We start from the raw sequence: 9,052 nt of genomic DNA, 5'->3' as shown, positions 1-9,052 counted from the left end.
GGAGATATCTCTGCAGAGTCAAGCCAAAGTGTCAGAGCTCAACCAGACCTCAATGAGGAGGCAAGATGGCAGAGTCAAAGTGCGGGGCCAAGGGTGCCTATCACAGAGACAAAAGACCTGACTAGGTCCGGGTACATGAATTGGTGAACAAATGGACAGCAGGTCCTGATGGATGAATGGGTGGAGAGACCGATGGTAATTTGAATACAGTTGGAACCAAGATGAGCTGAAGTCCCTGGGACAGTAGAGAGTTCCTTGCCTGTCAGCACCTTTCCATACTCTGAATGAGATAACAGGTGACAGGTGTAGGTAATTGCCATTAGTGTTAAGTGTCTTCCTCTTCATGGAGTTCAGGTGAGGGTGCTGTGCCCTTTCCTCTCTTTGGTGAGTCTGATAGGTTCTTGGGCCTGATTTTCCTGATTATTTCAATTCCCCCCAATTCTCAATGATCCCAATTTTAATAAATTTATAGGGTGACACCCTTTTTATTTTTAGGAATAAGGTATTTATCAGTCTGTGCTTTGTGTGGTGAAGAGTGGTAAGGCTGTTCACCTGCCAAAAACTGCTTGTAAAATGGAGTCATTATGGGCAAGCCTAACCTGGGGAAAAAAACCAGCACTGTTTTATACAATATGGAGTAACTTGGAGCCAGCATATGGCCTGTTCTCAACACTCCAAAATTCTGTCTTAAAAACAAAACAAAAAAACCCACCTGACTCAACATGGAGGACACAAAAATGATTTCTCCTGCTTTTCAAGAAACATAAGAAAATGAGGACACTGGTGACACAGGTGCTTTCAATTACAGATAGAAAGGCATGACTGATAAACTATCATTTAGGAAGACTGGGGGGCTCTGGGCTGTGATCTTTATAGTTCTTATAGCTTCTTTTCTCCGGGTATTAAAATGGTCGACACACATATCACATCTTTACCCCACATCCATTGTAACGATAATTCTTTCCAACAGTCGCCTGAGTTCTGCCGCCTCAGTAGGTCCCAAATAACACACAGAGATTAATATTAGTTACAATACTGCTGGCCAATGACTAGGATTTCTTATTTTCTAGCTCTGTCTTAAGTGTTAACCATAACCATTAATCTATATATTTTATAAAGACTTATCAAGGACGCCAGTGGCATGCGTCCTCTCTTTGTGGGATCACATGGTCACTCTCCTTTTACTACATTTCCCAGAACCCTCCTTGACTCCTAACCCCACCTGTCTTGCTTCCCTATTGGCCAACAGTGCTTTATTTATCAACCAATTAAACAAACATATACACAGAAGGACTTCCCCCATTAATCCATCAAAAAATTTTCATCTCCCAGATTTGCCCTTTGGTTGTGTAGCAATTTCCTCTACATTGAAACACTCCATTGTTGGGAGCCAAATCTCAGGGCTTGGCATGAGATCCTAGGCCATGCTTGGCAGGCCACATAGTTAATTAACCTTTACATAGCAGCTCCTTAGAACCTCAGCTCAAGAAAAGAAACAACTTGACCCAGTCCTCCACCCACAGGCTCAGTCACCTAGGCAACCCCTTCCTGGACCTCTTACCCATAAACTCTTTACCCTGCCAAACATCCTCCTACCTATTTGTAGCTTCCTAATATCCTGCCTATACTAACACCTGGTACACAAACAACCCATTCTGCCCCTCCCCATATCCTGACTATATAAGCTAGCCTGAGAAAAGTAAAGTTTGCCACTTGATCAGAATTCTGTCTTGTGGTCATTCTTTCTGCGTCTCTTGTCCCCATTCCCTATCCCTGACTCTCTTGCCTCAGGTTGATGCCCTGCAGGTCGGGACACTCCATCATAGAGAAAGGATCCTTAAAACTCAGAGCTTAATGAAATGAAACTTACCAGGCTGGAGGAATAGACATTTTACAAGTCTCAGTATGCTCCTGAAACTTACAAGACAGGCAAGGCCTTTCCTGGGAGTCATATACACAGGAGCTTACTGGGAAGTGGAGATCCCAGGCTTGCTGAACTGTCTGCAAGAGGTTCAGGGAGCTCTAGGGATGCAGTTTTCATGAATTCTCATTTTGTGCTGAGGTGGGCTTTTCAGTAATGTATCTGCCTTGGAGTCATCCATGTTCCTATAAACCCTTGCTCAGGCTTTATAAGTAAGTCCAATAAACTCATGGGTTTGCCATGTTGGACACTGGTGAAATCAATACTGTCATCTGTGCCCCATCTGGGGTGAATAAATGTTTGTTCATGTCTCCTAGGGAAAGTGACACACCTTATCAATAAAGAAAGACTTTTTTCCTTCTAAAAATTCAACAGCTGTCCTAGCCTCACATGGACCAAAGAAGATTATAAACTGTGAGATCTTCCTGGAGAAAATTAGAAACTATCTGGCCACCCAGGATTTGTAGAAAACAGACTTTGGGTGAGCCAATGCAAAGCACCTGCCACAGCTGCCCAGAGCTGAGAGGGGCAGAGATTGGTATGAAGAACTGATTTTCAATCTGTATTTGGCAACAAAAGGAATTTAGTCCCTGTGCCTGTGTGTGGGTCCCTGCAACATCACTAGGAAAAGGACCAGGGTGAGGTAAGAATGAAACTCAGTTCAACACGAATTAGTTAACTGATGCTGGGCCAAACTTCTGGAGTCTGACACCAGGCAGTTTATTTTAGCCATATTTAAGCACATAACAACTTTGGAAAAAAGTTTCCTGATGGGGAATGTACTGTGTATGTTTATCTTATTGATTGTTAAATAAAATACTGTTTGGCCAATGAGACAGCAAGTTAGACAGGACTAGGAGTCAAAGAGGATTCTGGGAAATGTAGTAGAGAAGTGGTGATCCAGGCAGGAAGTGACATAGCAAGGAGACTCATATTTAAGTGAAGGAGAAACAGGAAGGGTCCCTTTTCCCCTTGCTCCTCCAGCAGCACAATGTGATCCACCGGCAAGGAGGGACGCCAATAAGGCGTCCGATAAGATAAGTCTTATAAAATATATAGGTTTATGATAGTTAAGACTGAGCTAACAGATGAGGAATCCTAGTCATTGGCCAAGCAGCTTTGAACCTAATACAAGTTTCTGTGTATTCATTTGGGCCTAACTTGGGCAGGCAGCTGGCATAAAGCGCACATGTGGCAGTGGGGCTCGGCGGCTTTTGGCGGAAAGATTTATCATAACAGTTTCCTGGTGGTAATTAATTCAGTCCCCTATGTACAACAATGCTTAAGATATATTTACATTGAAACTCTTTACAAAGTATATATGGCTTATTCCATAAAGATGAGTTCTGTTGACTTAGAAATAGTGCTCAAGGGTCTAGGGAGTATGACTGAGGTAAACAATGCCTGTAGGAGTCGGGATTGGTCTGGCCCTAACATAACACTGAAGTTACTTAGGCTGTAAAGGTCATGTGACATCTCCCATAAGGATGGGTTTATGTACTAAGAAGCAACTCTCAAGATTTATGAGGGGGAAATCTGGGATAAACAAATATAATATTCTGGGGGATTCAGGTAAAGCCTGATCCTACAGATAACAAAAGATCACCAGGTTGTAACCTACCTCCTTTCCCAGCATTCCTGGAGGAAGTCAGGTAAACATTTCCTTCCTTTGACGAGACAAGCCTGTGTGCTTAACTTTCCTGGCTTCTCCAGTGTGTATCTGTGCACAAGGACCTCTTACCTTATGCAGACTGGTGTGAGTGAAAACTGCTTTAGAATGCTGCCCTCCTGCCAGGCGTTAATGGCTCATGCCTTTAATCCCAGCACTCAGGAGGCAGAGGCAGGCGGATCTCTGTGAGTTTGAGGCCAGCCTGGTCTACAGTGAGAGTTCCAGGACAGCCTCCAAAACAATACAGAGAAACCCTGTCTTAACCCCCCCCCCAAAAAAAGAATACTGCTCTCCTTCTGGAAAAGGTATGGCCAATTGCTCTCTTGAGCTCTCAGCAGCTGGATCACACACAGGAGCCTAAACAAGATGGGACCCATTAACTTTCCATCATGAATGAGAGAGGGGTTCATAAGGCCAAGCCCTCAAGGATTTATAGACAGTTAATGGTATGACTTAACAATATTCTGTCCCTCCCTGAGAATGTATTAGCAGTTACTGGGGTAGCAAGACATTTTTCTTCAATGGTATATCCACTTGCAAGTTGCCCGTGCCCCTGTAAAGTAGCCTCTCACCCAAACTCCTGCAAGTAACCTTAATTAAACTGACTGATCCACAAAGCTAGACTTGAGTAGCATCTTAGTTATGCTGCTATTGCTAGAATAAAACTCCAAGACCAAAAGCAATTTGACTCACACTGTACAGTCTGTCATGAGGGAAGTCAGAGCAGGAACGCGAGGCAGGAATCTGGAGGCAGGAACGGAAACAAAGACAAAGGAGGAATACTGCTTACTGGCTAGCTCCCAATGTCTTGGTCAGCCTGCTTTTTTATACCCTCAAGGACCACCTGCTCAGGGATTATACTGCTCACAGTGGGCTGGATCCTCTCATATCAATCATAAACCAAGAAAAAGCTTGTCTTCAGGCCAGTGGGATGCAGACATTTTCTCAATTGAGGTTCCCTCTATCCAAATGACTCTAGCTGTATCAAGGTGACAAAAAATAACCAGGACAGATAGAGCAGTTTCTTTGGCCTATTGTTGGAGCTCTATTTGTTTTCCCCAGGCAATGTTCACTCAGTAACTTCCTAAAATCACTTTCAGTGGTGGTCCAGTATTCTTACGTGTAATAAACCACTCAAAAAATCTGGTGGCGTGCAACACCAATTTCAACAGGATACTTCTACTGACAGTACCTAGAAGTTGGCATCAGATGGCAGTGGGGACAGCAGTCATCTGAAGATTTCTTTACTTAAAAGGCTCCTGGGCTAGTATAGTGTGGAAGGTGCTGTGGTGCTAGGGACCCACTGGTCTGTCCAGAGGTGAGGGATCCCAGCTACACATGAACTCTGCCATGCTGTCTGTGTCCTCTTAAACTAAAAGCCAAATGACCCTCCTTTCCTCGGGTTGCTTTTGCTAAGGATTTTGTCATAGCAATGAGAAAAGTAAAGAACAGGGTGATTGTTTATGTATATTTTCTAGAGTCTAGAGAGACATGTATTCAAACCTTCAACTCTTTTTTTATTTGCACTTATTTTCACTGTTGAGGTTTTGTTTGCTGTTTGTTTTGAGGTAAGGTCTCACTAGGTAGTTCAGGCTGGCCTTGAACCACTTAGTCTGGTCCCAAACTCATGATCCTCCTGACTAGGCCTCCCAAATGCTAGGGTTATAGGCATGTACCACCACCTCAGTTTTCTATTTTACTCTCTTTGGAGAAAGTAGTCCTATCCATAGTGCAAATGACTGCTCATTCAAGCAACTGGCCAAGTCAAACATAAACACATTGACTGGCTTGTGTGTGTATGTGTGCCTGCCTGCCTGCCTGTGGGGTAGGTGGGTATGTTTGCATTTTTGTATGTGTGAACACACACACACACACACACACACACACACACACACACACACACACACTTTTAAAGTCAGGTTCTCACTAGTGACCTTGATTGGCCTGGGATTCTAGATAGACCAGGCTGGCCTGGAACTCACAGAGATCAGCCTTCCTCTGTTACTCAAATGCTGGAATTAAAGGCATGCGCCACTATGCCCAGCCCTCTGCCTTTTATTTTATTTTGTTTTTTGAGACTGGGTCTCCCTGGACCTGGAGCATACCAACTGGCTAAGGCTGGCTGCCCAGAAAGTCCATGGGATCCTCCATCTCCACCTCTCAAACTCTGGGGTTACAGACGTGCACCACCCCACCACACCCAACTTTTTATGTGGCTGTTGATCTAACTCAGGTCCTCAAGCTTCACAGAAAGCACTTACTAAGCCAGCTCCTCCGCACCTAAAAACTCGACTCTTGAAAACTATAGTTTGAAAACTAAGTTACTGTCCCTGAAGGAACAAGCAGCCCCATATCTTGTCAGAGCCCCTCATCAACTCCCAAAAAGCCATCCCCAAACAAAAGCCTCTGAGTACCACTGTACAGTGTAAGCAAGAGGAAAAACCCTCTGTTCCCCTGTGTGGTAGCAAATAACAACCATCTGGGACTGCTGTTTGGTGTCCAGATCATTCCCCGGGGAGGGCATCTCTTGGTGCACTATGACCCACAGTGGGCAGCCAGCTGGCTTGGAGGAAAGTTGGAAGGCAGTTCTCCTACTTCCCCCTACACCCATCACGGGACAGGACAGAAAGAGATGGTTCCTGTGGGTGGGAAGAATTTGAGGGAGGGGGAGAATGGGCAGAGAGAAGGCCATTTTGGGGGCCTGAATAACATCTTTCTTTGCACTGTTTTCTTGCTGCAGATTGGTTTGGAGGCACAGCTGAGCCTTGGCCCTGATTCAGGGTTATTGCTCAATACTAATAGAAAACAGCAACACAGCAAAGGCGGCACGTTGTATGAGGAAAGTATTTTTCTTCTTCCCTTTCCTTTATCCCCACCCCCATGCACCTTTCCCCCTGCCTTCTGTCCTTCTACCCATTCCTGGGTGTCGTTGGGGATGACTTCTAGACTTCATGAGACAGAAGGAAGGAGCAGGACCCTCTTCGGCACCTGAGTGTCGATTCTGTGACTCCCCCACCCCACGCTGGAGAACTTGACCTTCAGGGCTGAGATGACTATAGCGTGGGCTCCAGCCAGCTGGTCTGTGTCCCTGCTGGTGAGGAAGTCAAAGTTTCACTTCCTCTGGAAACCCCACTCCCTTGACCTCATTCCTCTGGGGGGTCTGTCACCTGCAGCAACTCCAAGGGCTCTTCTCAGAAAACTCCACACTGGAGACTCAAGATTCTTGGCTCATAGTAGAAAAGAATTTCAGGACAAGCCAGTATAAAGCAGAGTGAGTGTTTATTAAAAGAGATTCCACTCCACCCCAGACAGGGTTTCTCTGTGGCTGTCCTGGAACTCACTCTGTAGACCAGGCTGGTCTGGAACAGAGATCCTCCTGCCTCTGCCTCCCGAGTGCTGGATTAAAGGCTTGTGCCACCAACACTCGGCATAAAAAGACTTCTTAAATATATGTTTTAAAACACAAGTGTTAAGAGAGAAGATCTAGAAAAGACACAGCACAGGTTGTGGGTGAGGCTTAGTTGTGGGTGTGGCTTCTAAGAGACACAGCTTCACTATGTTTATAGCAGCCAAGTATAGCATTTGGGTGGGTTCTAAATCTCTTCTCTTGAAAGGGTTTTTAGAACTGAATGAGACCACAAGGTGGCCCTGAGGGGCACAGACAGCATTTCAATTGATAAGGTAACACTCTAGGTCCCTGGGATATAGGAAGCCAGGATCTCTTCACTGTAAACAAAGTGGATCATCATGTTGGAGACCCTCAAAATATGTCTGGGAGTGTGGGGGAAAGTGAGGCCCCAGCTGAGGCCTTAACATAGGAAATATGTATACGACCTAGACGTAGCATTGTGCCCATAACTTTCACAACTGATGCTATGTTGCAATGCCTGTTTCTCAGCTCCTGAGAAGTGTCAATCAGACTCTGAGGTGGTGGCCCTTTCCTTTCCTACAGCCCTAGAATTTTTCCTGACTTTCCATCTCACTTCAAAATCACTTGAGCTAGAATTTATGTGCTTAGCTGGACGTGGTGCCCCACACCTTTAATTCCAGCACTTGGGAAGCAGAGGGAGATGAATCTCTTAGTTCAAGGCCAGCCTGGTCTACAGAGAGTTCCAGGTCAGCTAGGACAACACAGAAAAAAACAAAACAAACAAATAAACAAAAACCTGTCTCAAAATAACAAAATAAATAAATAAAAGAACATATGTGTCAAAGCCAGGCGTTGGTGGCGCACGCCTTTAATCCCAGCACTCAGGAGGCAGAGGCAGGTGGATCTCTGTGAGTTCGAGACCAGCCTGGTCTACAAGAGCTAGTTCCAGGACAGCCTCCAAAGTCACAGAGAAACCCTGTCTCAAAAAACCAAAAAAAAAAAAAAGAAAGAAAGAAAAGAAAAGAACATATGTGTCTAATTGTAATTCAAAGGGCTGTTTTTGTTTTGTTTTTGTTTTGGGTGGGATTTTTTTGGGAGGGGGTTGTTTTGGTTTTGGTTTGGGTTTTTGTTTTGTTTTTGTTGTTTTTGAGACAGGATGTTTCTATGTAGCCCTGGCTGCTCTGGAACTCATTATGTAGCCCAGGCTGGCCTGGAACTCAGAGTTTAGCCGGCCTCTGGATTAAAGGTGTGCACCATCATACCCAGCACAGTTGTAACTTGGAACAATTGTTACTTGACGATACAGAGGTTTTCGGTGGCATTGTGAGTTCTAGTCTCAATCCTGATGTCTTCTACAGGCTCTGAGAAGTGGTTTCCTAAGCTTAGTGTCATCTGAGTTCATTGTGTCCACTCTGAGTCACCTTATAGGTACCCAGTTCCCTGTTAGGGACTCACAGGGAGAGCTAGGGGTGACCTTTGGCTCCCCAATACATACAGAGATGTAGTCCACTCACCAGACAGGATGGGAAACTGGAAAAAGAGGTGTGGCCAGGATTGATAGGGACTATAGAGTTGAAGTACAGGGAAAGCAGAGGCAACATCTCTGGGAGGGGAACAGTCACCAAGGCAGAAGACAAAGTTAGAATTGCTAGCATCGTCCCACTCATGTCCCTATTACTAACCATTTCGTCTGTTGTAATTAAAAAAAAAAAAAAAGTGGCTCAAGAGAAAGACACTGTGCAGCAGAGTTCAAGAGTTTATTAAGGGAAAAGAATTGTAAAAAGGAGGAAATGGGAGGGGGGAGACTGGCCTTCGGAGACTGGAGCACTAGGAGAGAGGAAAGAGAGGCAGAGAGACAGGGAGAGAAGGAGAAGGGAAGGGGGAGGGGGAGGGGGAGAAGGAGAGAGGAGGTGGGCAAGGCCCTTTTAAAAGAGAAAATAGTGAATGTGCACAGGTGGTACTTAGTGGCTGCAGCTGAGGGCGTATCCTGTCAGAACTCCAAGGATAGGCCATATCCTGTCAGAATTCCAAGGACAGGCCAGTACAGATGCCTGAATATTAACAGCATCCCCATTCCACCCTATTTGCATTA

The sequence above is a fragment of the Cricetulus griseus genome, chromosome 3 (genome assembly GCF_003668045.3).
Source record: "Cricetulus griseus strain 17A/GY chromosome 3, alternate assembly CriGri-PICRH-1.0, whole genome shotgun sequence".
Classification (NCBI taxonomy): Eukaryota; Metazoa; Chordata; class Mammalia; order Rodentia; family Cricetidae; genus Cricetulus; species Cricetulus griseus.
Note: the sequence above shows the minus strand (reverse complement) of the source record.